General features: G+C 42.9%; 1 protein-coding gene and 1 long non-coding RNA gene across 2 annotated transcripts in view; both read right to left on the minus strand.

Annotated features, from left to right (window-relative positions):
• The window catches only part of LOC307147356 (interferon-induced protein with tetratricopeptide repeats 5-like), a 141,134-nt gene that overhangs the window by 31,489 nt on the left and 94,743 nt on the right, over positions 1-14,902 (minus strand). The window lies entirely within an intron of this gene.
• Positions 767-1,864, minus strand: LOC307146530. The gene is made up of 3 exons (XR_013819120.1): positions 1,658-1,864; positions 1,164-1,293; positions 767-1,076 (listed from the first exon to the last, which is right to left on the minus strand). It is a non-coding gene; the product is annotated as an uncharacterized lncRNA (long non-coding RNA).

The following is a 14,902-nucleotide window of genomic DNA, read 5'->3' on the forward strand; positions in this document are numbered from 1 at the left end:
AGTATTGCATCCTTCATATCTCCAAAACGTCTTTAGTTTTATTATATTTATAAGTTAAAGATTGGCTGTACCGAGTCTTTCCGGAAAAAACCGAGCGGCTGGGGGCGGGCCGTGTGGGCGGTGTGCTATAGCTGTGCTAACTGATGATCTAACAACAACACAGAGAGACATTTGAAGTAGTTTACTCACCGTGACTGCTCGATCCTTAAGCATTAGACGATCTGCAAATAAGTCGATCTGGGCTTTGTTTATAAAACAATCATCGTCGAAATGCAGGGAACAAAGAGTCGTGCACAACCTCCGTTGATGCTTCGAAAAAACAAACTCCATCCACTATTCCCTTAACGCTGGGTTCTTTGGGAATCTGTGCAGGGTTGTCTTGCCCTGCCAACCAAAAACCCACTTCTTTGGTGACATTGACTTCCCTAAAGCCGAGCAGAGCGCTTTGAGGTAACGTACTGCTTTCGCTCTCTTCTCTCTCTGGTCTGCGAGTGCGCGCGCGGCCGCGGAGAAGTGCCCTTAGGACCCATATAAGGAAATTCCGCTCTATCTTACGTAAGACAGAGCCATACTCGAAAAAAACTTTCCGAAACTTCTGACAAACCGGAAGGAGTATTTTTGGAACAAAAATACTCCTTCAAACGTACAACTTAACTTTTGAAACTTTGTCCATGTTTAGCATGGGAATCCAACTCTTTAACAGTGTAAAAAACTCAGTATGCATGAAACAGCAATTCACCCCCCCCTTTAAATGTACAGTGTGATTTATAGTTGGAGAACACCTCACTCTGGAGGAGAAGAGAACTTGGTGTTTGGCAACTTATTTCGGTACAATCCAAAATAATTTGTGTATCAGAGTAACCCTGAAAAACCTCTGGCATGTGAGATTTTACAGTCTCCTCATCCAGCCAAATACCCACAGCCCCTAGTACAGTATACAGGAAGTTAGCCCATGTATTTATGATGCGGCTTACAGTCGACTGGTGGATTTTGAATCTGTGGGCCAGATCCTTCTGCATCAGACCCAATGACAAGTAATTCATAAAGAGAAAAAATTCATCAATGGGTTGAAGAATCTGAAAAGAGAAAGAATTAGATGTAAGGATTTGATAAGATTATGCAATATATCTTGCTTTCTAAGAACAAATGTAAAATATATTCACCGTTGCACTGCCAGTGTGAGGGACCTCATCATTCTTCACTACACTTCGTGCTCTTGTCACCCGTACCATCTTGCAGGTGGCTGGTTCTATCTGCTTCCAAAAGGCCATCAGGTGGGCGTGACTTGCAAACCTGTGGGACATAGGTGTTACATTTCATTACATTACATTAAATTGCAAGCATGTTAGCATCCGTATTGACAGTTACTGTAAACATCCTGGAACATTTAGGCACTAAGGTAAAAAACTGGACCACACACATCAGTCCTTTTGCTTACTGCTCTTCTCAGTATTTTAAAATACAATGCACTAGTAGATAGATCTAGATAGTTTTAAATAGATACTTTTCTCATCACAAGGGGGAAATTCAAGGTTTCCAGTAGCTTACAACAACACACATCAAGCATGCAACATTTAAACAGATAGGCTTAATAATACTAATCAATGTTGAAAGCTCTAAAACGTCTATATTAAACACAGTGGACATTTTAATTTACCTTGTGAAGAACCTTATGTCATCATCTGATCCAGAAAACCGCTCCAAGCAGAACTTGTTGCTGATAGATATCTCCTCTATTAGGTTTCGGAGTCTTGCTATCTCTTCATGAAGTTCTTCAATGTGGTTAAGAGACATATCCAGCGCAGCAGGTTCACTACTGTCGCAGTAGTCATGGTCAGGAGGAGGATAGTCCAATTCCACAGATGGATCGTGCGTGGTTTCTGTATTGGGACGCTCGGTCCTTCCCAAACTCCCAAATTCCCAAACTCCGGGCCGTGGGGCTGGCAGACTGAAATTGTTCCACTGAAAAAGCACTGGAACAGCTCCCTTCTTTAGACGTCTGCGCCCAGCTGGAGTCGGAGGCTCTATCACGTCTTCACTTTGAAAGTGTCGGCTGCAGACTCGTGTGTTTGTTGTAAGAAACCTGTCTCGTCGGATGTTAATAACCCACCGTTTATGTAATTCGATGTCTTTGGAAAAGTAAAAAAACTAACAGAAGAATTGCATGTTGCAGACACTGTGCATTGCGGAACACAGCAGTGGTGGCTAGAAGAGCTGTCTTCCCGCCTTTGAAAGGACAATTTCGTACGTTTACATGTCATCGCGTTATCAGTAAAGACGAAGTACAAGTAAAAACATTAACATAAACAACACAACAACGACGAAAATTAACAGTTTTGGGTTTTTTGACGACAAGCATTCAATGGTAGCATAGGTAACGTTAGCACTTCACTCGACAATAACCGGATGTTTACAACCATCCTGACATTAAACCGGAAATTCTCAGTAGTTAATTGATGCTTCCTTATTAGAGCGAAAACACAAGGTGCGTCCTATACGGAAGTCTTGTGTGTTTGACATGCATGAACTCTCTGAGTTTCAAACAATGGTGCATATAATGTATTTCTGTTTTTAGCATGCTTTTTACTTGCTTTTTATTTATTGTTACTAAATCTACTAACATACATTAATTTTCAAAGTAAGTAAAGTGTTGAAATAAATCGCACAGATAGCATGGGGACATTGATACAATGTTGAGTTTTGATCCAAACCATCATTTTGGTTGAGATTGACATTTCAGTGTTTAAAGTGTGTTGGATCAGCATTGAAATTTTGATGAAAGCCAACAGCACACATGGGTGGAGACAGTGACATTGAACTAACAGTGATTTGTAGTTTATGAGCACAAGATCATTCAGGCATGAATCTCTGCAGAATACTAGTGGGTGTTTCTCTATCAGTGGGGTGTTTTCAAACCACAATGGGCATTTTCAACCGCTTTACCTGATTTGCTCTAATCCACTGGGGGCTTGGTTTAGGAGTGGGATGGTTTAGCAAGTCTGTTGATAAATGGTTGAAAAACATTTATTGTAGTTTGAAATTGGCCACTGATTGGTAAACGCCCATTTTGGTTTTGCATGCACACTTCTCAGTAGTCTAATGCTTCCTCATTAGAGAGAAAACATAGGTGCATCCTATACAGAAGTCTTGTTTGTTGAAGCACCTGACATACTTACATGATATCTCTAGCACAGTTTCAAACAATGGTGCATCTACATTCTTAAAAAATGCACATTGCTTTAGTAAAGTTTATAGTCCGTGAGGCAGAACCCCAAATTTCAGAAATTAGTATCATAAGAGGGCACCAATGTTGCTCTTTTTTTATTCAACAGAGGGATGTCCCTGGACCACAAAAATGCATGATAGCAATTCTTAGTGGGTAGCTTAAGGTACAAAAATCACCAATTTTATGTATGACCCTCCCAAAATTTGTCGAATTCCACGTAAAGTCAGTTATTTCTTTAATTCATTATTTTTGGTACCAAAACATTTATACTTGGTGATATCTAGGTTGGAATATTGTCAAAACTTTAACTTGTTTCAATAATATAGTTATTATGATTATTTTTCTGCATAAAACATAGTGGTGTACAGCTTTCACTCATTGTTTTAAACTGAAGACCAGTGGTGTACAGCTTTCACTCATTGTTTTAAACTGAAGACCAGTCAGTATATGCTTCCATGTAACAATATATTATACAATTATTGATTAATCTATCAAGTCAATTCATTGTATGCTAATTACTATGGATAACTAAACAACAAGTGAAGTGAATGCTAATTGCCCAAATTGTACATTTGTTGACTGTCCATGTACTGGTGCTTGAGATATCTTTATAATAGATGCACACACATATATGCAGAAACACACATAAGCATACATTTACTATATTACACTGCTGAAGACAGACAATAAACATCAAATTAATTTACTGCTTGCAGAAATATGTATAAGGCTCAGGAAGAGAGATCTCCTCAAAATAAACGGCCTAAAATTTAAAACAAGTGTTTAATACATTGCACTAAAGAGGACCCAGAGGGGTGGATTAAGAATGGCGACCTGGAGGTGGACTGGATGATTGGCCCAGCAGCTCCAGAGGCAGTGCTTGCCTTCATATCATGCAAATGTACACGCACATGCACTCTTCCAAAGTGTACCTGTCTAGCTAATGGTCTTAAGTGTACAGACCTATGCAAACTGGTTTGTGACAACAGAGAACAGAATGATGTAATGGAAAGTGACATTGACATTGGTGGGGGATTAAGATAATGATGACACCCAGATAGCAACATTGTTTCGGCCCAGATCCGGCCCACATCTGGAACTTGTGGAATGCGGATCTGGCCCACATGCAGCGTGGAATGATGGCACTTGGGCGCATCACTCCTGTTTGCCAGATCTGGGCCACAAGCAGGCCATAGCAATGCCACATATCAGCCAAGAGCAAAGAAATAAACCAGAACTGGACCTTATCTGAGCCACAAAACCTGTGTATATTAAATATGGAGTCATTTCAACCTTAATAAGCCTGTTAACAAGCAGAATCACTGAAGGAAAGACGAGAACAGAAAAAGAGACGAGCAGAAACACAAGAACTACAACTGACTTCAGCAACAGTCTTAGATCAAATCAACTGAAGAGAAAAGAAGACATTAAATCTGTGAAGATCTCAGCAGAGGAGGATTAAACAACTCCACAAACAGCATTACCAGCTTCACTTATTACTAACCAGACTGACTTTATTTCTGTCAGACGTCTACAGAAGTTCTTATTGAGAATTAACAGAGGTTTAACTCTAATGTGTTTCATTTGAAGTAACCATAACAGTGATCAGTGTTTAAGACAGACACTGAATAACTTTGTTACCTGTATGTGACTAAGGGGTTCTTAAAGCTGCTCATTTGTACACCCTAAGATTTGATACACTTGACTTGTGGTTTAGTTTTCTTTAAAAGTTCTTCTTGGGGCTAATATCCAACTAGGTGGATGTTCATGAAAATATTTTCCTAAAAATGTTGGTATATTGAACCATATTTGCACAATAATAATAATTAATAAAATTTCAAAATTGTGTTATATTTTCCTTCGTTTTTTGTATATTTTCTGTCCTAAAGAGCCTTTATTATGATTTTATTTTACTTTATTTAATTTAATTATATATATATATATATATATATATATCATCATCATCATCATCATAAAAGAGATCTAAAGCAATAGATATGTCAATATAATACAGTTTATCAATGTTGAGATTTATTTTGCATAATTATATTTTTTCAGCACGTTTAAATGTAAAATTTGTAATTTTCATACCTTAAGCTACCTACATGGCACTGCTATCATGCATTTTTGTGGTCAGGGGGCATGCCTGTTTTGAAAAATAAACATTAGAATTGGTGCCCTTTTTGATACCAATTTTCTGCCCGCCTCACGGACTATTATTACGAATTTCCTGAATAAAGTTCTAACGTCATTTAACACATTTCTTGAAGTGCAGGAGACATGAACATGAGCAAGAAAGTTACACTGCAAACATAGCCCATGTCTTGCATCCGTCAGTGCTTGCATGCAGAGCACATTTCTCCTTTAGTAGGAATGACGGCCGACGAAGATGGACAATAAAAAAAAAAAGCAGCACCCTCTTGATAATGCTGACATTGATTATACACCGAGTTGTTGTCGACAGCATAATCACCTGACCTGGGACTTGAAGATATCCTGTGCCTTATCACTGCTTAATCAGGTAATCATTCATATTCCTGAATCTGTATTAAATTTGAGAAATGACACAATAACAAAAAACATCTTGTGTTTATTAAGAAAGTGACTGACATGGCTATTTTGTGATATTTAAAGAGATTAAGGTCTACATAAGGTGAATCTGCAGCTTCAAAGGGATAGTTCAGCCCGAAATGAAAATTCTGTCATCATTTATTCACCCTCAAGTTGTTCCAAACCTGTATGAATTTCTTTCTTCTGCTGCACACAAAAGAAGATGGAGTGAAGAATGTTGGCACCCAGACAGTTGATGGTAGCCATTGATTTCCGTGGAATTTATTTCCTACTATGGAAATCAATGGCCACCGTCAACTTTCTGGTTACCAACATTCTTTAAAATATCTTATTTTGTGTTCAACAGAAGAAAGAAACTCATACAGGTTTGGAACAACTTGAGGGTGAGTAAATGATGACAGAATTTTCATTTCGGGCTGAACCATCCCTTTAAAGAAATTTTCATTGAAAAAACCTAAGCTCTTTTATTCTACAATATAAACTTGTTACTTGAATGCTATGTAGTTTCACAGAAAATGAACTGAGATATAGTTAATGGCTATAGCTCATAGGTTCAACACCTGCCTGGAAGTTTTCATTGATCCTAATGACCTTGATTAGCTTGATTAGCTGCCTCAGGTGTGTTTAATTAGGGCTGGAGATAAAATCGGACACCCCTGTCATAGTGATTTCTTTTGATACTGAAGCATTAATAGATTTTAGAAAAATAAATGAAATAATCAGAATTTAACAATACTTTAATCGTAGTTAGAATATTTTGTGTTAAGCAACTTTTTTTAAAAGTGAATCATATTGTGTTTAGTATATTAACATTCTTGAATGTGGCAACTGAATTGACTTGTTCTTGAGTAGCATCATGCTTGCTTTTTCAGATTTCAGAGAACCCAAAGGAAAAGAGGCAGTAGTCTGATGTAAGATAGATTTTTGACCTGAACCGTTGGACCACCTGTAGTTATGACATCACTCTTCTGAAGCCAATTTTATTTTTAAAGGTTGAAATGCTTTTGTCCTATTTCTCCCCCTTTCTTTTTTAAAGAATGATCTTTTAATATATTTTTGTCATTGATTGATTGAATAAAATAAATTGACTCAACTGCTGGAAATGTGTCATTTATATTTTAAAAGGTTTTTGCCAAATTTTTAAATGGTCAGGAATTTGTTGACGCATCATTGAAGTGTAGTTGAAATATTAATGTTGTTTCAACATTAACTTGGTACATCAGATGGCAACATTGTTTGACATTCCTTTTCAGTTTTATTTTCAGTGTTTCGACAAAATGTATTATCATAGTGTAACAACATCATAGTGTAACATTGATTCAACAATATTACCATTGATTTATTTTAGTTAATTTCAGTGTTGATTCAACAGCAGTGATGTAGATTTAAGGTCATAGTGTAATGTTGATTCAACAATATTACCATTGATTATTTTTGTTAATTACAGAGTTGATTCAACATCTTAGTGTAACGTTGATTCAACAATATTACCATTGATTATTTTTGTTAATTTCAGAGTTGATTCAACAGCAGTGATATAGATTCAACATCTTAGTGTAATGTTGATTCAACAATATTACCATCGATTTATTTTAGTTAATTTCAGTGTTGATTCAACAGCAGTGATGTAGATTCAACATCATAGTGTAACATTGATTCAACAATATTATCATTGATTATTTTTGTTAATTTCAGTATTGATTCAGCATCGGTGATGTAGAATCAATCATAGTGTAATGTTGATTCAGTAGCATTACTATTGATTTTTTGTTCAACAGTTTCAACATTAACTGAGGGTGCAAAAGTGATGTTGATAAAATATCACTTTGTAATGTTGAATCAATACTATTAACGTTGATTTCTGTTTGAAATCTCAACATTATTTCAATATTAACTGAGGGTGCAAAAGTGACGTTGAAACAACATCACTTTGTAATGTTGAAGCAATATTAACACCATTGATTTGTGATTGAAATCTGAACATTATTTCAATATTAACCGAGGGTGCAAGAGTGACGCTAAAGCAACATCACTTTCTAACGTCATTTCAGTGTAATCAGCGTTGACGCATCAACACTGACTTAACATTGTTTCAATGGTTACATGCTATCTGGGTATATTTTTGCAGGTTTGTAATTCCCTACAAACCAAGCCTTAACAAACTACTTGTCTGGCCTTAACATTTTTTATACAGAATTTTATCAATTCGGGGTAGATATGCGAAACTGAAATTATCCCAACAACGCTTTATCTGTAGAGTGGTAAAGGGATCCTTCACAGGGGAGAGACTAGTTGGCACTTCAGCACTGCGTTGTCATCGGGTCCAGGCGAAGGTCCTTCGTCAGATCTGGATACGGCCTGGATCCGGCAGGCTGCGGGAAAACCTCGAGATAAACAAAGACACTAAAATTAGCGTAGATGCCATTCTTCTTATGATGTAACGAGTACATCAGGATTTATGGAAGGTGTTCCCAGTTCCGGCTGACCTAATCTATGCAGCCTAACATTGAATTACAGAAGTCTATAATGTGTTATGTGTATGCTAGGTCAAAGAGATGTGTCTTTAATCTAGCTTTGAACTGACAGAGTGTGTCTGCTTCCTGGACAATGGTAGTGTAACGGGGTGAACAAGACGTGAGGCGTGCGGATCCATGTGCAAGCTTTTATTTATAAACATGGTAAACAGGCAAAGGTCAGACAACGGTAAACAGGTATGGTACAGGCAAGACACAAGAGAGATCCTAGGGCAAGCGTGGGTCTACGATCGGTGAACAATATCCAACAGGGCAAGGCAGAGAGATAATCCAGGTACACAAGCAATGATCCAAACGAGGGGCAAACAGAGTCCGAAGGGCAAGGCAAAGGGTTAATCCAGGAAACACAGGCAGATATCAAAACACGAGAAAACAGGCAAGGCAAGACTTAAAACAACTGCGTGGGCTCCGTAGAGTAGCTATCACTATGATATGCGCTATACAATACTCGGCGATCACAGAGAGAAAGTCCAAGGCTTATAAAGAGTGTGTGATTGGGTGATAGTGATTGTGAGATAGTTCTCAGCTGGGAGCGTGATTAGTGTAATCAGCTGTGTGTGTCGTCCGTGCAATGGATGATGGGAAATGCAGTCCAGTGTGCTATGTGGTGTGAGTCAATATGATGGAGAAGCGACCTCTGGTGGCTATCGTGCAGAAGGCTACAGACCGGATTTGTGACAGAGCCCCCCCACAAGGAGCGGCTTCCAGACGCTCCAATACAATCCAGGAGGGCGGTGGAGCAGAGGCGGACCCGGGGGCGGGCTGGAGGGCCAGGCCCGTGGAGCGGAAGAGCCTGGAGACTGCGACAGGATGGGAGGCCAGGGCGGATCAGGCTGTGCAGGTGACCAGGGTGGAGCAGGCTGTGCAGGCGACCAGGGCGGAGCAGGCTGTGCAGGCGACCAGGGCGGAGCAGGCTGTGCAGGCGACCAGGGGGAAGACAACCCTTCAGGCGGCCAGGGCGGAGACGACCATTCAGGCGGCCAAGGAGGAAACGAACCTTCAGGCGGCCAAGGAGGAGATGAACCTTCAGGCGGCCAGGGCGGAGACGACCATTCAGGCGGCCTGGGCGGAGACTTTCCCTCGGGCGGCCAGGGCGGAGACTGTCCCTCGGGCGGCCACGTCGGTGAAGACCCCTCGGGCGGCCACGGCGGTGAAGACCCCTCGGGCGGCCACGGCGGTGAAGACCCCTCGGGCGGCCACGGCGGAGGAACTGGAACAGACACCAACGGCTCAGGAACTGGAACTGGCACCACCGGAACTGGCACTGGAACTGGTACCACCGGAACTGGCATTGGAACTGGCACCACCGACTCAGGTTCAGGAACAGACACAGACACTGGCTCTGGCTCAGGAACTGGAACAGACACAGACACAGACACAGACACAGACACAGACACAGACACAGACACTGGCTCCAGCTCAGGAACTGGAACAGACACCGGCTCAGGGAAAGGCATGTCGGCAGCCATCTCTGCTGAGGGTAACTCTGCTGAGGACACTGGCTCGGCGGAGACCATCTTGTCCTGAGACACTAGTTCAGCGGCGGTGGCCATCTTGTCCGAAGACACAGGCGTGTAGTCGGCCATCTTGTCCGAAGACACAGGCGTGGAGTCGGCCATCTTGTCCGAAGACACAGGCGTGGAGTCGGCCATCTTGTCCGAAGACACAGGCGTGGAGTCGGCCATCTTGTCCGAAGACACAGGCGTGGAGTCGGCCATCTTGTCCGAAGACACAGGCGTGGAGTCGGCCATCTTGTCCGAAGACACAGGCGTGGGAAGAAGAAGAGGAACAGATTCAGGCTCAGTATCAGGATCAGATTCAGGCTCGGCGGGACGAGACTCCTGACGGGCAGACGTGACGTGAACAGTCTCTGGATCGGCAGAAGTGACGTGAACAGTCTCTGGATCGGCAGAAGTGACGGGAACAGTCTCTGGATCGGCAGCAGTGACGTGAACAATCTCTGGATCGGCAGACGTGACGTGAACAGTCTCTGGATCGGCAGACGTGAAGTGAAGCGTCTCTGAGCTTGACGGGACCAGCGGCGGAGAGGGCTTTGAGCTGGTTAGGACCAGCGGCGAAGAGGAGTCTGAGCTGGACGGGACCAGCGGCGAAGAGGGCTTTGAGCTGGGCGGGACCAGCGGCGAAGAGGACTTTGAGCTGGGCAGGACCAGCGGCGAAGAGGACTTTGAGCTGGGCAGGACCAGCGGCGAAGAGGGCTTTGAGCTGGGCAGGACCAGCGGCAAAGAGGGCTTTGAGCTGGGCAGGATCAGCGGCGAAGAGGGCTTTGAGCTGGGCAGGACCAGCGGCGAAGAGGGCTTTGAGCTGGGCAGGACCAGCGGCGAAGAGGGCTCTGAGCTGGACGGAACCAGCGATGAAGAGGGCTCTGTGCTGGGCAGCGATGAGGGCTCTGTGCTGGACGGAACCAGCGATGAAGAGGGCTCTGTGCTGGGCAGCGATGAGGGCTCTGTGCTGGACGGAACCAGCGATGAAGAGGGCTCTGTGCCGGGCAGCGATGAGGGCTCTGTGCCGGGCAGCGAAGAGGGCTCTGTGCCGGGCAGCGAAGAGGGCTCTGTGCCGGGCAGCGAAGAGGGCTCTGTGCCGGGCAGCGAAGAGGGCTCTGTGCCGGGCAGCGAAGAGGGCTCTGTGCCGGGCAGCGAAGAGGGCTCTGTGCCGGGCAGCGATGAGGGCTCTGTGCCGGGCAGCGATGAGGGCTCTGTGCCGGGCAGCGATGAGGGCTCTGTGCCGGGCAGCGAAGAGGGCTCTGTGCCGGGCAGCGAAGAGGGCTCTGTGCCGGGCAGCGAAGAGGGCTCTGTGCCGGGCAGCGAAGAGGGCTCTGTGCCGGGCAGCGAAGAGGGCTCTGTGCCGGGCAGCGAAGAGGGCTCTGTGCCGGGCAGCGAAGAGGGCTCTGTGCCGGGCAGCGAAGAGGGCTCTGTGCCGGGCAGCGAAGAGGGCTCTGTGCCGGGCAGCGATGAGGGCTCTGTGCCGGGCAGCGATGAGGGCTCTGTGCCGGGCAGCGATGAGGGCTCTGTGTCGGGCAGCGATGAGTGCTCTGTGCTGTGCTGAACGGGACCAACGGTAAAAAGGGCTCTGGATCGGTGGGCATGTCGCTTGCTCTCTCAGGGGCGGCGGGCACGACGCATACTGCCTTGGCTTCGGCAGATCTGGCGTAAAGTGTGGGCTCGGCTGGACTGGCGTGAAGTGCAGGCTTCACCTCGCCCACTATGAAGGGAGACCCCGTTCGCCCGATCTTCTTGGCCCTCCGTGCTGACATGAGCGGTGGGTCCATAACGCTGGACATTAATCTAGGACGTCCAGAGAACGATCCAGTGATGGGCGGCATGACGTGATCCTCATCCGCGACACACACAGTGAATAGTGAGCCAACAGTCAAAGCAAAATCAAAAAAACCACTCAGTGATGAACGTGGACCCTCACGTCTAAGCTGAGATTGCAATGGTTGATTAATGCCATCACAAAAAATCTCAATCAAGATAATGTCCGGTAAATCAGAATAATGAGCGAAGGCTAAAAACTCTCTAATATGGTTCTCCAGTGATCGTGGGCCTTGTTTGAGGGCAAACAATAGTCTTGTAGTGTCCATACCTGACAAATGTCCATCTGAAAAGTTGCTGGATCCTTGTGTGGCCGAGTATTCTGTAACGGGGCGAACAAGACGTGAGGCGTGCGGATCCATGTGCAAGCTTTTATTTATAAACATGGTAAACAGGCAAAGGTCAGACAACGGTAAACAGGTATGGTACAGGCAAGACACAAGAGAGATCCTAGGGCAAGCGTGGGTCTACGATCGGTGAACAATATCCAACAGGGCAAGGCAGAGAGATAATCCAGGTACACAAGCAATGATCCAAACGAGGGGCAAACAGAGTCCGAAGGGCAAGGCAAAGGGTTAATCCAGGAAACACAGGCAGATATCAAAACACGAGAAAACAGGCAAGGCAAGACTTAAAACAACTGCGTGGGCTCCGTAGAGTAGCTATCACTATGATATGCGCTATACAATACTCGGCGATCACAGAGAGAAAGTCCAAGGCTTATAAAGAGTGTGTGATTGGGTGATAGTGATTGTGAGATAGTTCTCAGCTGGGAGCGTGATTAGTGTAATCAGCTGTGTGTGTCGTCCGTGCAATGGATGATGGGAAATGCAGTCCAGTGTGCTATGTGGTGTGAGTCAATATGATGGAGAAGCGACCTCTGGTGGCTATCGTGCAGAAGGCCACAGACCGGATTTGTGACAAGTAGGAAGACTGTTCCAAAGTTTTGGTGCTAAATAGGTGCCAGCAGTCGATTTTGATATTCTAGGTATTATTAACTGGCCGGAATTTTGAGATCGCAATAGACGTGAAGGACTATAATGCGTTAAGAGCTTGCTCAAGTACTGCGGAGCTAAACCATATATTGCTTTGTAAGTAATCAACAATATTTTAAAATTTATACGATGTTTAATAGGGAACCAATGCAGTGTTGACAGAACGGGGCTAATATGGTCATAATTCATGGTTCTGGTAAGAACTCAAGCTGCTGCGTTTTGAAATAGCTGTAGTTTGTTTGTTAAGCGTGCAGGGCAATCACCCAGTAGAGCATTACAATAATCTAGCCTTGAGGTCATGAACGCATGAACTAATTGTTCCGCATTTGTCAATGAGAGCATATTGCATAATTTAGATATATTTTTAAGATGGAAAAATGCGGTTTTACAGATACTAGACACGTGACTTTCAAATGAAAGATTGGTATCAAAGAACACACCCAGGTTCCTAACCGACGACGAAGACTTAACAGAGCAGCCATCAAGTGTTAGACAGTATTCTAGGTTATTACGTGTGGAAGTTTTTTGTCCAATAATTAGAATCTCTGTTTTTTCAAAATTTAGTAGTAGGAAATTACTAGTCATCCAATTTTTTATATCAGCTATGCATTCTGTTAATTTTGTGAATTGGTAGTTTCGTTAGGTTTTGAAGAAATATACAGCTGAGTATCGTCGGAATAACAGTGAAAGCTAATTCCATGTTTCCTAATGATATCTCCTAATGGTAGCATGTACAGAGTGAACAGCAGCGGTCCTAGTACTGAGCCTTGTGGTACGCCATACTGAACTTGTGATCGATAAGACATCTCTTCATTTACTGCAACAAACTGATAACGGTATGATTTAAACCATGCTAGTGCAATTCCACTAAAGCCAACATAATGTTCGAGTCTATTTAAAAGAATGTTGTGGTCAATAGTGTCAAATGCAGCACTAAGATCGAGTAACACCAATAGAGAGATAAAACCACGATCGGATGATAAGAGCAAATCATTTGTGACTCTAACGAGAGCTGTCTCGGTACTATGGTACGGTCTAAATCCTGACTGAAAATTCTTGCAGATATCATTTCTTTCTAGAAAGGAACACAGTTGTGAGGATACTGCCTTTTCTAGTGTCTTTGACAGAAAAGGCAGATTCGAGATCGGCCTGTAATTGACTAATTCTGTATGATCAAGTTGTGTTTTTTTAACAAGCGGTTTAATCATAGCCAGCTTAAAGGTTTTTGGTATGTATCCTAGAGACAAAGATGACTTAATGATATTAAGAAGAGGATCTATGACCTCTGGAAGCATCTCTTTCAGCAGCTTAGTTGGTATAGGGTCTAACATACATGTTGTCGATTTAGATGATTTAACGAGTTTAGAAAATTCTTCCTCTCCTATAGAAATAAATTAATCGAATTTTTCTTCAGGGAGACTACAATGCAATCCCTGATGCGATACTGTAGTAGACGGTTGCATAGTTATAATTTTGTCCCTGATATTATCAATCTTATAAGTGGAGAAGTTCATAAAGTCATTACTTCTGTGTTGCTTGGAAACTTATGGGTTTGAAGCTTTATTTTTCGTTAGTTTAGCCACTGTTTCAAATAAATACCTAGGATTATGTTTATTTTCTTCTAATAGGGTTGAAAAATAAGCAGATCTATCAGACCTCTTTGTATGCAATCGAGCTCTCTTTCCATGAAACGTGAAATACCTCTAGTTTTGTTTTCTTCCAGTTGCGCTGCTCTCTTAAGGGCCTGAGTGTGCTCGTTGTACCACGGCGTTGGACTATTTTCTTTAATCTTCTTTAAGCGCAACGTAGCAACTGTGTCTAAAGTGCTGGAAAAGAGAGAGTTAAAAGTTTCTGTTGCAATATCGAGTTCTTCTAAGCTATCTGGGATGCTGAGATGATGAAACTGATTAGGAAGGTTATTGATAAAGCAATCTTTAGTGGCAGAAGTGATAGGTCTAACATATTTATAACACAGAGTCGGCTTTGCAGCCTTGGCTAAATGTAATTTACATGAGACTAGATAATGATCTGAGATGTCATCGCTCTGCTGCAGAATTTCAACGGCATCAACATCTATTCCATGTGATAATATTAGATCTAGAGTATGATTACGACAATGAGTAGGTCCTGACACGTGTTGTCTAACTCCAATTGAGTTTACAATGTCTTTAAATGCCAATCCCAATGCATCTTTTTCATTATCTATGTGTATATTAAAATAACCAACAATTAGTACTTTATCTG

Source organism: Squalius cephalus (assembly GCF_949319135.1).
Source record: "Squalius cephalus genome assembly, chromosome: 19".
In the NCBI taxonomy this organism is placed as follows: domain Eukaryota; kingdom Metazoa; phylum Chordata; class Actinopteri; order Cypriniformes; family Leuciscidae; genus Squalius; species Squalius cephalus.